We start from the raw sequence: 21,205 nt of genomic DNA, 5'->3' as shown, positions 1-21,205 counted from the left end.
TCACAGCTGCAGAGCCTCAGTCTTTAGGCCGCCCTCTCTCTCCCCTGCCCAGGTGAGAGTCGCCCCTCAGCAGCCTGCTCTCCCAAGGACTTATGACTTGAGGACACTGTGGAGCTAAACACACTGAGCCTTCCTTCCGTGAGCCAAAGCCCTCCTGGGGCTCAGAGGACTCCATAGTGCCCTCTCCACTCGGGACACCTGCCACAGGACACCTGCCACAGGGGACACCTCCCACAAGGGTCAAATGCCCAGGTAACACCTGCCACAGGACACCTCCCACAGGGGACACCTGCCACAGGACACTTACCTGCTCCTCTCACTAGCAGAAAAAAAAGAGAGGCTTGTCTTGTCTAAGATCAATTAGGCTGTAATGGCTCTGAGGATTCCCTCCTGTTTTATTTTTTTAAAAAAATAGACATCAGATTAAGCAATTAAACTGTTTATTATTTAAGCCCGAGTTAATAGATGCTAAATTTTATTATTTATCAAATGTTATTATTCATTAGATATTTTTCAAATGAAACATCAGACGTCTAACAAATTAAATTTAAACAATTCAGTTTATTGTTCTGAGAGAGTTGCCAGGGTGGGGTGGGAGGAGAGGCTTTTAGAGATAGTTCTTCCAGTCAGGAGAGCTCCGTGCTCTGGGGGTGGTGGGGGGCGGGGAGAACTGGGAGGTGGAAGGGTGTGACCTTGAATCTTTGAATCAAAGCCTGCACCTGCTGGCTTCTGAGATCCAATCAGCTGTTTGGATACACAGCCGGCTTACTCTCTGTGGCAGAATGGCTAGGCAGCTGGGAAAGTAGAGGCCTCTACTAACTCTATCAGAGAGGCGGGCATAAGGCATGAGGTTGCCTGGAGAGCCAGGGGGAAGAGGATTTAACTGAATACCCAGGAAAGGGACGGGGGATACAGGCTCACAGCCACACCAGCTGGGTGCCTATAGTTACAAGGTTCTTTTCTTTACACACAACTTCTACATAGAAAACCAAGGTGTACGGTGTACTCAGTGGTAGAGTGCTTGTCTGGCTTGCTCAGGCCCTGGGTCTGCTGCCCAGTACAAGATCCATTTCCAGCCTCAGTGAGCGCTGTTCACTTGCTCCTAAGCAACTATCCCCACTGAAGTGTGGTTCCCAGGACGCCTTTGGCTCCCGTGTGCCATTTAGCTCTCTGACTCCATGCGTGGCTTACATGGCTTGTGTCAGGCCATGTTACCCTGCCCCCTACTGTGTCCACACACCCGTGATGCGATGGCATCCCCCTGCTCAAGCCCCACCCCACTTCCTCGTCGAATTTTAAAGTGTACACAAACTCAGCCACCAGCAATATAAAACGTGTCTGGGGAACTGGAGAGACAGCTTTGCTGTTATAGAATGTGGACTGCTCATCAGAAGGTCCAGAACCTGTGTCAGGCAGCTTACAAGCACTGTTACTCCTGCTCTAGGGGGGATCTGACATCTCTGGCCTCCTCGGGTATACACACTCAACTATACACACACAGAGAGAAAGAGAGGAGAGAGAGAGAGAGGGAGAGAGAGAGAGAGAGATCATAAGACTAAATCACCTTTAAAAATCAAAAGTGTCTGTAGGCAGCCCAGCCTCAGCACCCGTCCCCATCAGTCTCCTGGTCGTGCCACGCTGGACTGTGGGCTCCCTTAAGCATAATGACCCCAACTGTGTGCTGTGCCCACACCATAACCTTACCTGAGACACACAAGGTTTTGGTCCATATTCTAATTCTGCCTCGATAACAAAATACCCCCGGCTGAGCAACTCATATGCAGTCGATGCTTATTGGCTGCATGGTTCTGCGGGCTGGGAAGCCCAAGGGAGCCAGCAGCGTCTGGAAGGAGCTGTTCTTCATGGCAGAAGGGGAAGGGGACATGAGAGCAAGAGGAATCAAAACATCAGTCCCTTCTCCAGCTTCCTGCACCTGCGATAACAGATTCCACCAGTGAGGACCTTAGTCCATTCAGGGAAGAGGAGCCCTCCAGAGCCCCTAGCCTCTCCTATTCCACCCCTGGATGAAGCCGAAGTAGCAGATAAACTCCAGCGCGGCAAAGAAAACTGCACAGCCTCTACCCCCAACTCTTCCAAGCATGAGGAGTCTCCCTAGCACCTACAGTCTGGGGTCCAGAACACCCCCTACTACTTGTCCCTCACCCGACCAAGCAGATAATCCTCACGGCAGGATCGAAATGAGACTTATACAACACACAGAGGTTTGTGATGACCTCTGACCCCTCTCTCATTCCCAGTGCCTCTCCATGCTGCTCACCGCCTGCGCCTGCACAGGAACCCCGGGGCTCCCAAGCCTTCTTGAAAAGTTGCTGGCAAACTGATGGGGAAGCCTACACGGGCTCGTCTCCATGGCAACCTGCTCGGCTGAGCAGCTCCGGGCAGCCAGGGCTGTCACAAGGCACTGTGAGGGTGAGTAGCTGGCAATGGTTACGGAGGAGGGGCAGCCCTGCCAGGCTGCCGCAGTGTAAACCTGGCGCCATCCCCTAGGCAGAATGCAAACCTCAAATCAGGAGCAACCATCAACAATGGGAACGTCCGACTCAAAGACCCAACCCACCCACAAGCAGAAGGGGTTCCTGGGGACAGGCTCTGGAATCCACTTCCGTCCTACAGGAGAGGAAGGGGGTGCTGGGAGGTAGAGATGGGGCTGCCCATACACAGGAGGCAAGGGCTCAGCCTGACATTTCCTGAGGCGCGCTCCTCTACCCTGCCCGACTCAGATGAGCAGGCTGGGACAGTCCTCCTCTCCTGCAGCTAAGCTGTGGGCTTTCCTACCTTATTTGAGCATAGGCTAGACCTGTCGTCTCGTGTCAGATGTGGCTGGAACTCTGTATGGTTGAGCCGGTGTCACTGCCGTTTCCAGTGAATCCAGTGGATCTCCCTGCTCCTGTCTTTTTCCTTTTTCTCTCTTGGACTCAATTCCTGAGAGAGAGAGAGAGCAAGAGAAAGCACAAGAGAGAAACTTGCACGTTCACGTGCATGCGGATGTCAAAGGTCAACCTTGATGTTGTGCCTCAGGCGCTATACACCTTGTCTTTTATTTACTTTATAAACTATGTGTGTGCGGCTGTGAACAGCCTTGAGCACATAGGTGCAGTGCCTGAAAAGGCCAACAGAAAGCATATGACTCCCTGGAGCTGGACCTACCGCCAGTTTGGAGGTGCCTGGTATGGGGACTGCGAAGCAGGTGCTCTTGACTATTGAGCCATCTCTCCAGCCCCGCCTTCTGTTTTGAGACCAGGTCTCTCACTGGTCCCGAGACTGACTCACTAGCTGGGCTAGGTTGGCCTCCTGCAAGTTGCCTGCCTGTGTCTGCCTTGCCAGTACTAGAACTACAAGCATGAGTCACAGCACCTGGATTTGGGGGTTCAGTTTTAGGTCCCCTTGCTTGCCGGACTGAGCTATCTCCCCAGCTCCTTGGTCCCAGTTTTCGCTGATGTCCCAAGGAAGACTGTAGATGGTTGAGACTTGCAGAAAGCCCCTACTTGGTCTGGCTCATCACATTCCACCTGTAGCCTACCTGTGTTTGTGGGGAGGGATGCCCAGGGCCTTGTATACACCAAGCACTCTACCTCTAAGTCACACCCCAGAGCCCCCATACTTCATTCATAACCTTTTCATATGCATTTCCTTCCCAGAGGTTAAAGGAGATTTTGCCAGAAGAGACTGTATTTTATCAGTTCCTACTGCAAAATGAGACAGCCCAGCCCAGAAACAGAAGTGAGGTTATTACAATCCTCAAAGGAGAGAAGGGCCCTATCAGATCGAGAGCGGCTATAGCGAAGAGACAGTTCAAGGTGCCTGGCTCAGAACCGGCACCCTCGTTAAAAACACCTTGACTCCAGAAGCCAGTGCAGCCACATTCCCATGACAACTGGGCATTTCTACAGCCTCCCTTGGGGCTGCCCATGTGTCAGCCAAGCATCCTTTGTATTCAAGGAGGAAGCTCCCCCAGACACCTTCTCTATTGCTACCCTGCCCCTCTCTGCGGGCAGAGCTTCCCAAACCTCATCTTGCACCATTTCTGTAGCTGGATGTGACGATGTCGCTCATGCTTGCTCGGCCCCTGGCTCAATGGACTCCTCCCGTCTTAGTCAGGGTTTCTATTCCCGCACAAAACATCATGACCAAGAAGCAAGTTGGGGAGGAAAGGGTTTATTCAGCTTACACTTCCACATTGCTGTTCATCACCAAAGGAAGTCAGGGCTGGAACTCAAGCAGGTCAGGAAGCAGGAGCTGATGCAGAGGTCATGGAGGGATGCTGCTTACTGGCTTGCTTCCCCTGGCTTGCTCAGCCGGCTTTCATATAGAACCCAGGACCACCAGCCCAGGGATGGCTCCACCCACAATGGGCTTGGCCCTCCCATATCAACCACTAATTAAGAAAATGTCCCACAGCTGGATCTCATAGAGGCTTTTCCTCAAGGGAGGCTCTTTTCTCTGTGATAACTCCAGCTTGTGTCACGTTCACATACAAACGCAGCCAGTACACCTCCTCCACCTCCATCTTGGGATTCTTAATAGAAGTTTGTTTTTTCTTATCAAAATGTTCCTTGCCTTGGGGCATTTGCATATTCAGAAGAACCCTTCTGGCTCCTCCCTGTTTCTCTGACTGTTTCCTCACTTCCCCCACCAGTAGCTATCCTCACACCGAACTTCCATGCAATGCCATCCAATTCATTGACCACTGGACCATGGCCGCTGTATGGTGGTGATCTTTGGGCACATGGCTTGGTTCTGTACCAGCCAATAAATACTAAGGCCTGAGCTGATTCTGGGTGTGTGTGAGGCCTTGGGGTTATAGGAAGGAGCCAGGGAGACACAGAGGCCTTGTCTTGGTGGAGCTTGCAGTCCAGAAAAGCCTGACATAGAAGAGACAAGAGTGAGGAAGGATTCCAGGTTGCTGAAGACACAAAGGGCAGAAGGAAGTACCTCCCTACCCTGCCCAGAGAAAGACTTCTGCTTGCTTCAATGTCTGTGCACCACCTGCATGCAGTGCCTGCAGAGCCCAGAAGAGGGCACTAGACCCTCTAGGCCTGGAGTTATAGTTGTGAGCTGCCATGTGGATGCTGGCACTTAAATCTGGTTTCTTTGGAAGAACAGATAGTGATGTTAACAGTGAGCCTTCTCTCCAACCCCCTGAGATAGACCATCTATATCTATATGCACACATATATACATATACATACACTGTTGTTGTTTGAGACAGAGTCTCATGTAGGCTGGCCTTGAACTCACAGAGATCTACATGCCTCTGCCTCCAAAGTACAGGTGCCATGAGTAGAGCTGGGGATGGCACACCCAGGGCGAGCACTTTCCACACAGTGTATGAAAAGGAGCCCACCTAGCGGGTTTGTAAAGTAGCCTTTGCTGTCTAGTTAAATTGAGTATTTGGGAAGGAAGCCATTCTGGATTATACAGGTGACTCTAATATCAAATATTCTGTGTGTGTGTGTGTGTGTGTGTGTGTGTGTACGTGTACATATGTGCTCATGTGTGTATACATGCATATGGAGACTAGAGATAAATATCAAGTGTCTGCCTCACACATTCAACTTTTTTTTTTTCTGAGACAGGGTTTCTCTGTATAGCCCTGGCTGTCCTGGAACTCACTTTGTAGACCAGGTTGGCCTCGAACTCAGAAATCTGCCTGCCTCTGCCTCCCGAGTGCTCGGATTAAAGGCGTGTGCCACCACGCCCGGCTGTCACATTCAACCTTTAAATATGTATTTTATTATTTTAAATTATATGTGTGTCTGTCTGTGTGTGGATGTGCACATGAGTGCAGTACCCTCAGAATCCAGTAGAGAGCACCTGATCTCCTAGATCTGGAGTCACAGGTGGTTGTGAATAACCTGCCATTGGGTGGTAGGAACCACACTCCAGTTCTCTGGAAGAGCCACAAGCACTCTCAATTGCTGAGCCATCTCTCCGGCCTGGAACACACATCTTTTAAGTACTCACAGAACACTGACCAAGGATTATGAGACAACCCTCAATAACTGTAAAAGAATTGCAGTGATACCATGATGGTTTAAGTTGCCAACTTGACATATTCTCGAATGATGTGGAGCATCTCAGGGAAGAACTGTCTAGGTCTAGTTGACCTGTGGGTACATTTATGAGGGATTATTCTGATTACATTACTATAGGAAGCAGGGGACCTGCCCACTATGGGTGTCACCATTCCCTACGTAGGGAATCCTGAACCTTTTAAGAATGGGAACGCCAGGTAAATGCAAGCATGCATGTATCCATTGTTCTCTGCTCTCAGCCATCAATATGATACAACCAGTTTTACCTGCTCCTGTGACTTCCCAGTAAGGACTTCCCTGTGGCCTGCCATTGTGAGCTAAAATAAACCTCAATCTTTGCTAAGATGCTTTTGTTGGAGTGCTTTATTACATCAAAATTGTTGTGTCCGACCAGCAGACCACAACTTGGGTTCTAGCCTGGAAAGGCATTTTGGAAACCTGGAAAAGAAGAGGGGCTAGGTGGCAAGAGAAAGAAATGTAGCCAAGACAGTTATTTTGATCAAAGCTCAAATTTTACTGTTGCGACACTCGGTTATGAAGGAAGGGGGAGGGGACCCAATTCCCGCTGAATAATCTCAGGTCCAGTAGAAAGGTGAGCACGTGTGTGGCTCCAAACAGCAAAGCGGCAGGTTCCAGCAGTGGGCGTGGCAGAACAAATGACCAGGAAGCTCCACCCCTGAGCAAGCAGGTTTCAGGCTGGGGGAGGGGAGACTACAAAAATAAATTAAGCAGACAGGACTATGTTCTCCAACAGAATGGGATCAAACAGGACATGAGTGACACAACATACCAAGGCGACAACATCCAAACCCTTGGGGGAACAAAGCAGCGCTTCCCCCAAAAGCCTTGGACTGAAGATGATGCCCCAAGGGAACCCACGGACTCTGAGCTGAATTAGGGTTGAAGAATAACACAAGCATGAAGTGAGTGAGCATGGCAACTCGGCTAGAGAGAGAGATGTGCAGCATTAAGATACACGCCTTAAGTCAGGCAGTGGTGCTGCACACCTCTAATCCTGGCACTTGAGGAAGACAGAGGCAGGAGCATCTCAAGGTTCAAGGCCAGCCTGATTTACACAGTGAGTTCCAGAATAGCCAGGGCTACACAGAGCCCTGGGAAAACAAAACAAACAAAAATCACTTGTTAGAAAGAGGCCTTGGGGAGATGGCATAACCAGTAAATATTCTTCTCACAAATCCCCAGATTTCATGTAAAAGCAAAGTAAACTGGAAGGTAAGCTGGAGGGTAAGCTGGTGGATAAGCTGGAGGGTAAGCTGGAGGGGTAAGCTGGAGGGGTAAGCTGGAGGGCCACCTGTGACCCCAGCTTGGGAGATCAGAGACCCAGAGGCACGATGGCTAGAGAGATGTAAACTAGAGAGCTCCAGGTTCAGGGAGAGACTCTGGCTCTAAATAAAATGGAGAGTCATCAGGGAAGATGTCTGATGTCCATCTGAGGTCTCCTCAATCACATGCCAACATGCGTGCCTGCATACGTGCACACACATGCATGTGAACACACGTATGAACCTGCATACACATATGCTGGCACGCCACGCACACGTAAAGTCCTGGGGAAATGCAAAACAAAGCTGAGGTGAAAGGCAAGCTCGTGCCCGCTGCAATGGCCATATTTTTCTAAACACACAGGTGAGCCATGTAGCGACACGGAACACTTGTGTTGCAGGTGAGAATGTACAACGGGCAGTGTACTGTGGAATACAGGAAGATGTCCGCTCAGGAAAGGAACCATGCCACCACCATACACTATGGGGCTGAAGAAATGGCTCAGCCGTAGAGTGCTTGCTGCCCAACTACAAGGGCAGAATTCAGACCCTAGCAACCCCATGCGGCAGCTCACAGATGCCTGTAACTCCAGCTCCAAGGGGTGATGTGCCTTCTCCCAGTCTCTGAGGGTACTTACCACCCATATACTCACACATGTAAACACACACACGCATATAAAGAAAGCTACATAAAACCAGTCATTTGAATATAATGATGTAAGACACCACCTGGTGCTTAAATGAGTGATCATACACTCATAGTGATCACAGGCATATCATAGGCCACCGTCACGGGCTTGGAAGCTGCCATGACCTAAGGATGCTGGGTGCTAAGTGAGAAGTTGCCTGTAGTGTCCAGGCATCACAGAGCCCAGAGCCAGAAGGACACAGATGAGGAGGGGAGATGGCCTGTCCTGGCCTGAGACCAGAGGTTGTGTTGACAGTTTAGAAGACGATCTGATGCTGGTCAGGCCATGCTATCAGGGCTCTGGCATTAGTTCCAAAGGCCCCAGTGTGGGGACAGAAGCACAAAAGCTCTATCAGGGAGAAGCTGGACTCAGGGTGCGTTCCAGGCGGAGGATGAAGGTCTAAAGAGAGGAGATGATGGAGTGTCATGTCAGCTGAGCCAGGAGGGGAGCTGGCGGGGGGGGGGGGGTGAGGGGGGAATGACCTCATCACCATGATGAGGATCTCAGGTGCTCCAGGGAGAAAACAAATAGAGGACGGAAACCCAAAGTGACTGCGGAGTCCCTGCCTCCCAGGGAGGTGGCGTAAATCACGCTGGCTGGAGAATAAATCTCACCTGCCCCTGACCTCGCAGAAAGATGGGAGACAAAGACAGATCTTGATGGATGTCGTGTAGTAGAGGTCCTCGGCTGAGAGAGTTAAAGCCTCAGAGTGAGGGGGGAGCCCAGAGCAGAGGGAGGAGAAATCACATGGGACTTCCAGCGGTGGGGGGTGGAGAAATGATGCTGAGAGGGGAGGTGACACCTGAGTCCCAAGGCAGGGACTGAAGAAAAACTTGGGCTCAGGTATGTCCTAGGAGATTCAGGGGGGTGGGGTGGGGTGGGCCCACTGGGCAGTGCTGGGGGCATAAGCTTTTGGGTTTCACACTTGAATTCTCCCGTGATTGCTTCAGACAAAGTTTCCAGGCCATGGGGACCTTACAGGGACAGAGACGCGGATGCTGAGGTGAGTCTGAATAGCGTGCTTTCCGTCTCCTTGACAAAACACCCAGAGGCAAACCAAAGGTGGAAGGATTTCCACGTGGACTCACTCGTGCCTGGTCCCTAGACAGAGCTTGAACACAGAAGGTGGCCGCATAGGGAGAGCCTTCTGACACCTGGCAGAGGGACAAAATGTGTGCTTACTCCCATGGACAGTGCCAAGTCTAAACAGGGCTGTGGCAGCCCCTACCCCCCAGCAGCTGGAGGAGCCCCTAGTGACAATGGACTGAAGACCACTTTAGCTCACTGATGTTAATAGGGAAGACGGGCTTAGTTTATACAATTAAGCAGTTCTGAATGTGTCCCAGGGCTGGACCCACACATGACAACTATGTGCTGAAGAGCCATCTCCCAGCTCTGTTCTCCCAACCCTGGACAGTTTCACTTCTGGGCCAACTCTGCTCAAGTGTTAAGGTAGGATCGATGGCTCTGGACTTCAGCAAGCCCAGGAAGACAGTCTGTCCTCCTGCTGCAGCTGAGGTCCAGGGTCGGGATGGGTTTCCTCATGGGCATGCATACTTGGAGGCTGAGAATCATGGGTCTTCCAGGCTGGGACGCCTCTGGCACAGATGCAAGCATGAAGGCCAACCTTGAGGACAGTCATCTGATTCCCATCAGAGAGGCCTCCGTTCCCTCCGGCTTGTGTTTCCCAAGCGAAGAGCAGGAGAGAGCTGAGGCCAAAGCAGAACGCCAATGGCTCAGCTTATCTGACTCAGAAGTACACTGCCGGGTTTTGTACATTCCCTTCCTAATTACATTCTTATCGGACTTGATATTCAAATTAGCCACGGTCCCCTGGGTCACCTCCACCACCAAGAAGGAGCAATTACTGGGAAATATGCTGAGTGACTAGGGCTCAGATATATTCATGGACTGTCCCTCTGTGCATAATTAAACGCTGCCCCCCTCCCTCAAAATAATTTCACAGAGACGAGCCCAGAACTTTATTGCTTTGGGCTGGTTCAAAATTCCTGGCACAGAACTAGTCCAACGTCCCCTGCAGGAGAGTCACAAGGTTTCATATGTGGCCGGCTACGCCAGGGTCTCAGCTCTTGCAATGTGTTTTAGGTGGGAAGAGTAAGGCCCCCAGAACTCTCAAGTTTGTGGCACTTTAAAGACAGGGAGCTCTCTCAAAAGTTGCAAATACACACTGGACCCCCATAACAGTGAGCTGGGTGAGACCCCTAGGACTTGATTTAGGCCAGACAAAGGACAGTCCACCATGAGAAGCGCCTTATCCAGTCTGTTCATTAACATGGCACCTAGCAAAATGTATTCTTACTGCAGTCAGCCTATGGGAAAAAAATGCCTTCACCCCTAAACCAACCACCAAGGCACCCCCCTGAACTCACCCAAACATTTCTAACTCCTGCCCTGAAAATTCTCCTCTGATGTCACACCCCACCATTTCCCTTCCAGACTGTAACCTTCCAAAGCTCTTACTTGTCACCTGCTGGACCCCACAAGTGAAGTAGAGAGATGGGCTCAGGGGGAGGGGGTTTTCCCAAGCGAGACAACGGCACTAGGAACAAAGCAGACACCGGCTCACCTGAGCCTGGAAACAGCAAGAAACCGCATCTCAGTGACTCTGGAGTCACAACTATCTACCTCACCTACCAGGTAGGGAAACTGAGGCCATAGGTATGCGGGAGACAGGAAGCTTCATGGGCCACTCATAAAGATGACTTCCTCTTCATCCCATGATGGCAGCCCACTAGGAGGGTGCTCAGACATCAGAGCCGTCCCCATGGAGCTGGCACTGTCCCCTGAATTACAAGCAGGTGTCACTCTGGGACCTCCAGTTTCTGCTCTTTGATTTCAAGGAATGGCCAAGTTCTGGGAAGTGGAAATCTCAGACTGCACGCAGGACATCAGGCCAGCCCATGTCCAGTGCCTGGAAATCAGGCACGATCCAGAGGGAGCCTGGCTCTTGGGCTGAGGTTTACAACGGCATTCTGTCTAGGGATGAACTGAACACCAGTTCTGTTGGGCTGTAGGCTCCTCACTACTCCGCCCAGCTATGAGTCCAAGAGCCGGCCAAGTAGCCTTTCAGCCCCCGTGACTGGCGCCCACGGGAGGGAAGCAACTGGAACAGTCTTTTGGATTTTACTTGCTCTCACAAAACAGCCTCCTGAGGTATTAGGCCGTGGCTCAAAACACACATGGGTTCAATTTCCTTAAAGCCTGAAATGGTTTCAGAACCAAGAGAGAGAAGAGCTCGAGGGAAAAACCCTGATGCCTAGGAAGACTCCAGAGCATGCGCACGGAGAGCATGCGCAAGACATGGCACAGCAAGCTGGCGGCGCAGACTCAGAGCCTTCTTTTACGAGAAGAACTGGGGGGATGGGGGGGGGGTGGATAACTCCACTCTCATGTGACTATTTTGGGCCCAAGAGGGGCAGAGGCCTTGAGAAGAAGCAAGAAAACATAGGATTAGGAGCAGAGCTCTTCAGTAGAACATTCCCAGCCTCTTGGGTTTCCTGGAGGCAGACGAGGGTTCAAAGACTGTTTTCTTCCTCTGCAAGGCTGTAGAACTTGACCTCCAGTATTCCCTTGGGGGACCAGGTCTTTAGGGCATCTGGTTGAGGACACTGAATGATCCCTCAAGCAACGCGATCGAAAGACAGGACGGTGTTTATTTACAACTCAGATTTCAGACAGAAAAGCAGCTCAGCTTGGTTTGAAGTTGTCCCTATTGCTGGCTGTGGCGGTTTGAATGAAAATGGCCCCCATAGGCTCATAAGGAGGGCATTACTTGAAATGATTAGGACATGTGACCTTACTGGAGGAACTGGGTCACTGGGGTGGGCTTGGGTTTCAGAAGCTCAAACCAGGTCCAGTCTTGATGTGGAGCTCTCAGTTTCTTCTCCAGCACATCTGCCTGCATGCTCCCGTGCTTCCAGCCACAGTGATAGTAAACTGAACTGTAAGCCAGCCCCAATTAAATGCTTTCTGAGCTGCTGTGGGCATGGTGTCTCTTCACAGCAACAGAAACCTGAACTAAGATATGCTGTGAAGCTCCGCAACAGGGTTACTCCCCTCCCAAGGATTGGGTGGTCCAGAGCGCAGGCTCGAGTGCTCTACTGATCGGGGTATGGTTCCACAGCTCAGCCCCTCTCTCTTCCTGTCAGCCTCACTTCTGTCCCTCCTCCCCCACAGGGTTTCTCTGTATACACCTGTCTGTCCTGGAACTAACTCTGTAGACCAGGCTGGCCTCAAACTCAGAAATCTGCCTGCCTCTGCCTCCCAAGTGCTGGGATTAAAGGTGTGCCCCACCACTGCCCGGCTCTTTCCCTCCTTTTGAAGTCATCCCATCTCATGAACAGCAGCTCCAGCCTTCCGGAGGCTCTGGCCCTGGACTCGCCCACAGGTCACCTGAGTCTCTAATGTCCCATACCCACTGAGAGCAGAGGCTGTCCACACTGCCTCTGAGACATTACCCAGAACCCCACCCCTCCTGCCTCCTCTACCTCCAGCACCCAACAAAGCCACCACTCGAGCTTTTTTGGAAGCCTGTCACTAATGCCTCTGCACCCAGCCAAGCTTTCCATGAACTGTTCTCCAACATTTAAAAACAAAACAAACTGCCATTCAAAAACAAGAAAGACAAACAAACAAACAAACAAACAAACAAAAACGTGCTCAAGAGTGAAGGACGTTTGCTGCTCTCCAGAGAACAGGGTTCATTCAGGTCCCAGCACCCACACTGGGAAGCTCACAGCTGCTTTAACTGCATGCAGCTCCAGGGAATTCAACATCCTTTTTTGCCTCTCTCAAGCATCCACATGCCTGTGCACATACATACATGCAAACACGCATACACACAATAATAAAGTTTTAAAATCCTTTAAAAATATTTTTTAAAACTAACGATCTGGTGCCGGGGCTGGAACTCATGACTCGGCACATCCCAGGCAGGTACTCTAGCACGGAGATGCAACCCAGCCCCGAAGCTGGCATTGTAACTTACAAGAGCTGTCACTCCTCCGCCCTCACTCTCAGCAGCTTTCCATGACCCAAAGAGGTAACCACGGTCCTCACGCATCCAAGATTTCCTGGGCGTGTCCATTACTAAGCCAGCCCCTTGTGTTCCACCACTAAGCCACACCTCCTCCAGGCCTATCCACCACTAAGCCGTGGTTCTCTGATCCTTTGCACCAATAAGCCACGCCCCTTCTGGGCCTGCTGTCACAAACCGGAACTCTTTCTGGGCCTGTGCATCGTCAAGCCACGCCCTTTCTGGGCATATCCATCACCACTGTCCCCTTCATAGTTCCACCTTTACCTATCTTACTGCTCTAGTTCAACACCTTGTCACAGGCCAGGCAGACTCCAGCCTGGTGGAGCTTTGGCAGAACGCCATGCCATAGCACCCGTGTCCTTGTTTTTGGGGGAGCCCCGGCTGCCAGGCTTTCCCCGTACCCAGTGAACAGGCGCTCAGCCTAGCTCCAGTGCCCTCTCCTCCTCCTTCGCTTTATTCTTCTGCCTGGAAACTGTCCCTTTCTAAGACACGCGATATTTACAGGTGTGATTCTTGCTACAGTCCCCTCCCTCTAGAAGAATGTCAGCTCTGTGAAAAAGACGGGCTATTTACATTCCTGTACATGGTGCCTTGTGCCTAGGAAAGGGCCTGGCTTCTGTCTAGACAACTGGTCCCAGGGAGGGACGGAGGGAGGGAGGAAGGGAGGGAGGGAGGGAGGGAGGGAGGGAGGAAGGAAGGAAGGAAGGAAGGAAGGAAGGAAGGAAGGAAGGGTGGGTGGGTGGGTGGCTATATGGACGGAAGGATGGGGTGGGGGGTGGGAGAATGGGTGGATGAGTGGGCTGTGGGTGAGTGAATAGCAGAGAGTTGTGTTTTATAAATAAGGAAAAAAAGCCAGGAATCTGTTTGGTGGAGGAATCTGTGTGGTGTGGAGGAAGAGGTGCCTCTGTGGGTCCATGCTTGAGGCATCCCGCATCCCTTCCCCCTCAGGTACCAGCCACACTAGGGTATAGTATAGAATAGAGTCTATTCAGAAGGGCATGGGGAGGGGAGTTGAAGGGGTAGTAGAGACAGAGAAAGGGGGAGAGAGAGACAGAGAGGAGGAAGGAGGAGGAGGAGAGGGGAGGAGAGAGGGGAGGGGAGAGGAGGGGAGAAGAGGAGAGGAAAGGAGAGGAGAGGAGAGGAGAGGAGAGGAGAGGAGAGGAGAGGAGAGGAGAGGAGAGGAGAGGAGAGGAAAGGAAAGGAAAGAGGGAACAGAGAAGGAAGAGGGTAAGAAAGCAAGAGTGAGGAGGGGGCAAGCAGCCCCTTTTATAGTGAGTCAGGCATACTTGGCCTTTGCCAGGTAACTGTGGGGCGGAGCCTAGAAGAAATGCCAACGGGAAGAAAGGTACGTGCAGGGTGGATGGGTGTGTAGATAGGTAGGTGCATGCATCTATGCGTTAGCACATGTATAACTCTGCATTCTATAAGAAATGCATGTGTGAGCTCCCTCTGACATCGGGCAGTCTGTCCTTCGAGCTTCCCTATAGAGTCCATGATACTCAGAACGTGTCCTGGGCTTCAGGGTCTCTCCACCATTTTGTGTACAGTCCACAGAAGATGGCCGGTCACCTGCTCACTTGGAAGGTTGCCCTCAGATTGCTGGAGACCAGTTTTTTTTGGGGGGGGGTGCGGAGGTAGGGAGAGGGAGAGAAGTGCCTGAGAGTTCCTGTCTCTGTGACCCATCAATGAAGGCAAGTTCTATATTTCGCCCCCGAGGCTGCAGTTGTGACATTTTCTTTTTTCTTTTTCTTTTTTTGGTTTTTTGAGACAGGGTTTCTCTGTATAGTTCTGGCTGTCCTGGAACTCACTCTGTAGACCAGGCTGGCCTCAAACTCAGAAATCTGCCTGCCTCTGTCTCCCGAGTGCTGGGATTAAAGGTGTGTGCCACCACGCCCAGCTAGTTGTGACATTTTCAAGGGTGGGAGTTCTTTGTGAAGTTTACCTGGCCCAGGTCAGTCAACCACAGATTTGGCCACATGCCATCTCCTCGTGTGACCGCTAACCTGTAAGTCCCTAGAGTTGCTTGGTTTACCCTTCTTTTTGAAAACCTTCAGGTCAGAGTCTGCTCTTGGGGACCCCAGCCTCAAAGCTAACTTTCTGGTGCCAAGAAAATAAAGTTAGATCTGGGGACACGCGTATGTCAGAAATTGTTATGTGCATTCACACAAGGGGACCCCAGTGGGGTGTCTTTGCATCCATTTAAAAAATAAGGAAACAGGCTTGTTCTAGTTGTGGCGAGATATTCTGACCAAAAGTAAGTTAGGGGAGGAAAGGTTTATATGACTTTCACTTCTGGGTCATTGCAGGAAGTCAAGGCAGGACCTTGAACAGAAACCTCAGAGGAGGCGAGCTTGCTGGCTCTATTGAAGACTTCTGCTCAGCTAGCTTTCTTAATACTGTCTGGGTTCACCTGCCACCCTCAGTGGTCCTTTTTACACCAATTAGCAATCAAGACAACCCCTCAGATATGCCCACAGGCCAATCTGCTCTGGGCAGTCCCTCTATTAATACCCTGTCTCAGGTGACTATACACTGTGTTACATTATAATTAAAGGACAGAGCCCAAGGTCACATGGTCAAGGGCAGCTCTGGCATTTGAATGTTGTCCTGGCATGGGTGCCAATGCTATTCTCAGCTCTGTATATGCTCCTAGTAAGCCAGGACACAACGCACTTTCCACAGTGACCAAATGCTGAAGGCTGGGTGTGTAAGGAGAGATTCCAAAGAGAGGTTGGAGCACCCCTGTCTCCAGCCGTCACACCATTAAAACAACAGACCCAAGCCAGGTGGTGGTGGCGCACACCTTTAATCCCAACACTCGGGAGGCAGAGGCAGGCAGATTTCTGAGTTCAAGGCCAGCCTGGTCTACAGAGTGAGTTCCAGGACAGCCAGAGCTATACAGAGAAACCCTGTCTGGAAAAACAACAACAACAACAAAAACCAGACCCCTGAAAATTATTGTTTCTCCAGGAATTTCATGCTGGAGAAGAGAAAGGTGTGGTTCTAGCATCAATCAGAGGGATTTGCCTTGAAGGAAGATATTTCCACAGTTCTGACAGCTTCCCTCCAAGTTGAATTAACATCTCCTTATTTCCTGGCTTTTGTCTAATCTTGTCTTTAAAACTGAAACACAGCTATAGGGAAAGCAGAGAGAACCGGGAGTCTTTTGTCCTCGGATTTGTTAAAACTGTGGATAAACCCATTTTTCTTTATTAATGTCATGATATTTGTGTATTTGTTTTAGGGGAGATAAGCACGCAAGTGCAATGCCAGCAGAGGCCCAAAGAGGGCGCCCATCTCCCAAAGCTAGAATTACAGGTAGTGTGAGCTGCTTGATGGGAGCATTGCAAATAGAACTGGGGGCCTTTGCAATACCAGTAGGTGCCCAGTTGATTGCCGAACTCTGTCTTGCCAGCCCCTTTACCAATGTCTGTTTCGTAGGTTCCTTTAGGATACAGGGAACCTAGGCAGGGGTTATGAACCAGGGTACACAGGGATACTTGCTAGTATACAATGTAGCCAGTGTGGGATACATGGGCTCAGGGTATTCATTGTAGCAAAGCCTGCTACCTGGGGCAGGTGAGACCAGCATTCATCAGCATGCACAGCTTTTCCGTGGAAAAGACCGGTGTGCATGCTTGCAGCCAACACATTCCCTAAAACTTTCCTTTCTCTTTTCAGAGTGAGACAGTATGGCAGTACCCCTCCACTCTGTCACTGGGGAATTTGCTATAGAAGGAAGAAAGAAATTATCTGGCCTTCTTTTTAACTGATCTCTCTTGTGTCTATTTAGTAAGATTTATTCTCTCATTTATCACCACCCTCCCTTCAGTCACGTTAAATATGAAATTGATTAGGAAAGATCCCCATCACAGTTTAAAAAAAAATAATTAGCTGCTACATCATGTTGCCCACAGTGCGACAGAAAGGACTGATTAAATTAGGAATATTAAAACCCCATTAATCTGCACTCAACTTAAGCTCTGCTTGTTCATCTCATAGTGATTCTTATTATGTCTGACACTGAAGGATATTTGCATTACCAGAAGCAGCAAGGTCACCGGCTGAAAGATGTCAGGTCAGTCATTAGTCAAAGGTGGAACAGGTGACCGGGCTGAGGCTACCCATATGTCAAGAAGACCTCCCTTCACAAATGTCTTTCCTGAAGTGAAGAACACCCTTGCCCGGATGATCTGAGGTACAGGCACCCCCAGGGTTTGGGCACATACCTGCTCTCTTTTACCCTCCATGGCTCTCTTGTGATGTTAGGGACTTTAGCATCCTCATCTGAGTCGGTCTTCTGTGAGCTAGGTTCTCCAGCAGCTTTTCCTCCTCAGCAGGTGCTGAGAACCAATCACTAAGGTCTATGAGTGCTCAGTGCCACCTGGAGGGTGCTGACGCCTACCCAGCCCCCGCTAAGCTGCCCACATCTTCTACCCTACCTAGTTTATCAGAAGCCCTGAGAGATCAAGACACAGGAGAGAGAGCTGACGGCTCCATCCACAGACTTGGCTGAGATCCCACAGCTGGTAAATGAGAACCTGCATTCAGTCCCCCAGTGTGCTGACTCCAAAGAAGACAGCCTCAGCTTCTCTCCAGATACCAGATACCAGATAGCCTGCCAGTACTGATTCCACGGGGTCTCCCCTCAAGAGGACATGGAAGGTAAGGTTGAACCCCTACAGTTGGGGAAACACCCTATTTAGTGTGTCTTAATCATTAAATTCAACAGAACTAAGGGTCACCTACCCTACGGTGCCTGACTGGGAGGTGGGGAACTTCTGCCTACCGCCTGCAGAATTCTAGACAAGTCACCAGGGCAGGATGAAACCTTTTACCGTCTCATTAGACTGTGGCCCAATGGTTCCCATCCTTTAATGGACCTTTAACACAGTCCCTCATGTTCTGCTGACCCCAACCATAAAATTATCTTTGTTGCTATTTCATAGCTGTAATTTTGTTACTGTTATGAATCACAATTTTTTTTGGAGATAGAGGTTTGTCAAAGAGGTGACTACCTATAGATTAAGAACTGCTACTCTCTCTCTCTTTCTCTTGGGCCCGTGGCGCCGGCAAGATGGGCAAGTGTCGTGGTCTCCAAACTGCCCGGAAGCTCCGCAGTCACCGACGGGACCAGAAGTGGCATGACAAACAATACAAGAAAGCCCACTTGGGCACAGCCCTGAAGGCCAATCCATTTGGGGTGCCTCTCATGCAAAGGGAATTGTGCTGAAAAAGTAGGGGTTGAGGCCAAACAGCCAAACTCTGCCGTCAGGAAGTGTGTCAGGGTGCAGCTCATTAAGAATGGCAAGAAGATCACAGCGTTCGTGCCCAATGATGGCTGCCTGAACTTCATTGAGGAAAATGATGAAGTTCTGGTTGCTGGATTTGGTCGGAAAGGGGTCATGCTGTAGGTGATATTCCTGGAGTCTGCTTTAAGGCGGTTAAAGTAGCCAATGTTTCTCTGTTGGCTCTATACAAAGGCAAGAAAGAAAGGCCAAGATCATAAAATTTGACAATGGAAACACAGTAATAAATTTTCATATTCTGAAAAAAAAAAAAAAAGAACTGCTGCTCTAGAGCAAGAATTTGGAGGCTGAGGACATAGTTCAGTGGCAGAGATTTGCCTGGGCATTCACCAAGTCCTGGGGTCCAGCCTCGGCATCATGAAGACAATTAACTTAGCTGTCTGTTTGTTCCTGGTGGGATTTTGTTTTTGTTGTCTTTTGGTCTTGTTTTCATTTTTTGTTTGTTTGAGACCGTGCCTCATGCCTTGAACTCACAGTGATCCTCCTGCCTCAGTCTCCCTAGTGCTGGGCTTATAGGCATGTGCCACCACACTGAGCTTAGCTGCAGGTACTATGATTTTTTTCTCTTTCTCACTCTCTGCACTGTTGGATAAACCCAAGTCACACCCAGGTAAGGTCTTTTCTTCCCTGTGGGAGAGAAAAGAAGGTTACATGCACCCAATAGCCTATTCATGTTGCCCAAGCCAGAGCCCTGTCTGCTGGGTCTGCCTCCTTGGCATCTGCACTTGGAGTACACAGGTGATAGGAACCCATCAAGGAGACTGCCTTCAGGGTAGCTAGAAGAGGCTGCAGCAAACAGAGAATATGTGTCTTACTAGGGATGGTTGCAACCAGGTGCAGGCAGCGTCATGCCCACCTGAATGAGGCTAAGGGGGCAATGGTGTCTGTGGGTCTTTCCTGAACAAATGAAGCCAAACAAGAGGATCTCTGAGGCCAAACTGACTGATTCAGGGGAAAGAGAGAAATAGAAGGTCAAGAATACAGAGGAATAGGGCTCAGCAAACAGAGACTATGACCTTTCTCACAGTCACAGTCACTGGACTCCAAGCTGTGGCCCCCAAGAAGGGTCTGTGTGACTGTCAACTCTATGGCAGAGCTGGCTGTACACTGTGTGGCCCAGGTGTGCTCAGCTAGAGTCCTAGAAAGTGAAGACATTTCCTTTACCTCTGCAAGCTAGGAAGGCTGCCTGCTTCCTAATCCCTGGAAGCAAGCTGCCTGGCACCCAAGGGACCCTTCTTGGCAGGGCCAACCTTAATCACCCCTGACAAGAACGAGCAGTGTAGAGCAGTGTAGAGCTGGTTCTCAGAGGCGGCACAGTGTCCCTTCACCTCTGTGGCCTCTTCCCACCCTCGAGCATTCTTCAGCAGAGCCCTGTAGACTTGCTTACCTGGCACCACGCACACATGTACGGGTCAGCGCAGGACGCTGAGCTATATCCCTGGGAGCCAGAGACACCATCACCCCCACCCCCGTGCACCTTCAACTTTGCTGACCCCCTCCTTCGCATAGCTGGTTTATTTAATAACTGACAATTTGGAAGAAGGAGCCCAAGTCCCTTAAGGATAGAAGAACTTGGTCTCCATAAAAGGTTTCTGCATAAGGGCCACAGGCCTGGTTCTTATTACATGGATTCTCTCTCTCTCTCTCTCTCTCTCTCTCTCTCTCTCCCTGCTGATGCTTTCCAGATGTGTTTAAGAGGGACAGACTCTCAGGACATACCCTTGGCTTTGAAACCACTGCTTGTCCCAGATAACCACAGTCACATGCCCGTCACAGGGCCAAAGTGAGTCCAGGAATCAGGAGCCAAGCAGGCTGTGGCCCGATGCCGTCATTCCTTCCCACAAGGCAGAGACAAGCTCACACATGGAGGGGTTCATGCCCCAGCAATGGTCCTAGGCCAGAAGTACCCAGCTAGATGACTAGGGAGATGAAAAGCAGCCCTGTAGAAAAAGAACATGCTCCAGGTCACTCCTAAGGCTGCCTGGGGCCACCACCAAATCCACAGAGCATGGGACAGATCAGACCAGATGTCTGGGTCCCATCATTTGCAGAGTGCAAGGCACTTTTGTGTTACCCTGTGCTCTCCAGAGCAAGATCCTAGGCAGGTCCAGACCTCAGACTCCTCCAAAAAGCCGGCATTCTTTCTCCCAGGAGTAAGCTCTGCTAAGTTCTAAACCATCATCTTCGACACAAACGTGGGGTAGTGTGCAGGGGGTGGGGTGGGGGGCAGGGTGCTGATAGAGTCACAGAATACACTCTAGAGAAAAAAGGTTTGCCTCATGTCTTCTGAATAAGTATGGAGCTCGGGGCAGAAATAACATTTTTTGAGGCCAAGTCTCACTCTGTGGCCCTGGTTGGCCTAGAATTTACCATATAGCCCCCCCACCCCCACCCAATTCATAGAGATCCTTCTGCTTCTGCCTCTAGAGGCCACCACCCTGGACCTAGAAATAATTGCCTGATCCTAAAGGCTGTTCACACTGAAACAGCAGGGCAGGTGAAGAGGAAGAACAGGCCTGGCCAGCGCTGCCCCTCCCCCATCCTCTGAGAGCACCACACTCTGGCTCAGCCAATGCAGGAGTCCCAAGGTCCCGAAATAAAGGGCAGAGAGAGAGAGAGAGAGAGAGAGAGAGAGAGAGAGAGAGAGAGAGAGAATGAGAATGAGACCGAGAGACCGTCGTGTAAGCCTCCTAGGAGACGCAGCTGTCCTCAGGCTGGCTAGGTGACCAGAGCATCCCGACAGCAGCTGTCTCCTAGTGAGTTGTGGGCAATGAGGGCTCAGGGCCACTGGGACTCCTCAGGGAAACCC

The 21,205-nt window shown here is 50.6% G+C and overlaps 1 long non-coding RNA gene and 1 pseudogene across 3 annotated transcripts; one reads left to right on the top strand and one right to left on the bottom strand.

Annotated features, from left to right (window-relative positions):
* Positions 1 to 541: 541 nt before the first annotated feature.
* Gm11732 (predicted gene 11732) lies at positions 542 to 13,129 on the bottom strand. Of its 2 annotated transcripts, NR_166733.1 has the most exons (5): positions 13,037 to 13,129; positions 2,797 to 2,943; positions 2,279 to 2,504; positions 1,705 to 1,933; positions 542 to 1,487 (listed from the first exon to the last, which is right to left on the bottom strand). It is a non-coding gene; the product is annotated as a predicted gene 11732 (long non-coding RNA). The 2 variants fall into 2 exon arrangements; NR_166734.1 differs by lacking the exons at positions 542 to 1,487; positions 1,705 to 1,933; positions 2,279 to 2,504; positions 2,797 to 2,943 and adding an exon at positions 6,550 to 6,767.
* A 4,445-nt stretch (positions 13,130 to 17,574) lies between these two features.
* Positions 17,575 to 18,652, top strand: Gm8624 (predicted gene 8624; annotated as a pseudogene). The gene is made up of 2 exons (NR_136918.1): positions 17,575 to 17,752; positions 18,165 to 18,652. The product of NR_136918.1 is annotated as a predicted gene 8624 (transcript).
* Positions 18,653 to 21,205: the final 2,553 nt, after the last annotated feature.

This window comes from Mus musculus, chromosome 11 (genome assembly GCF_000001635.26).
Source record: "Mus musculus strain C57BL/6J chromosome 11, GRCm38.p6 C57BL/6J".
In the NCBI taxonomy this organism is placed as follows: domain Eukaryota; kingdom Metazoa; phylum Chordata; class Mammalia; order Rodentia; family Muridae; genus Mus; species Mus musculus.
Note: the sequence above shows the minus strand (reverse complement) of the source record. Positions and strands in the feature narration are given on the sequence as shown.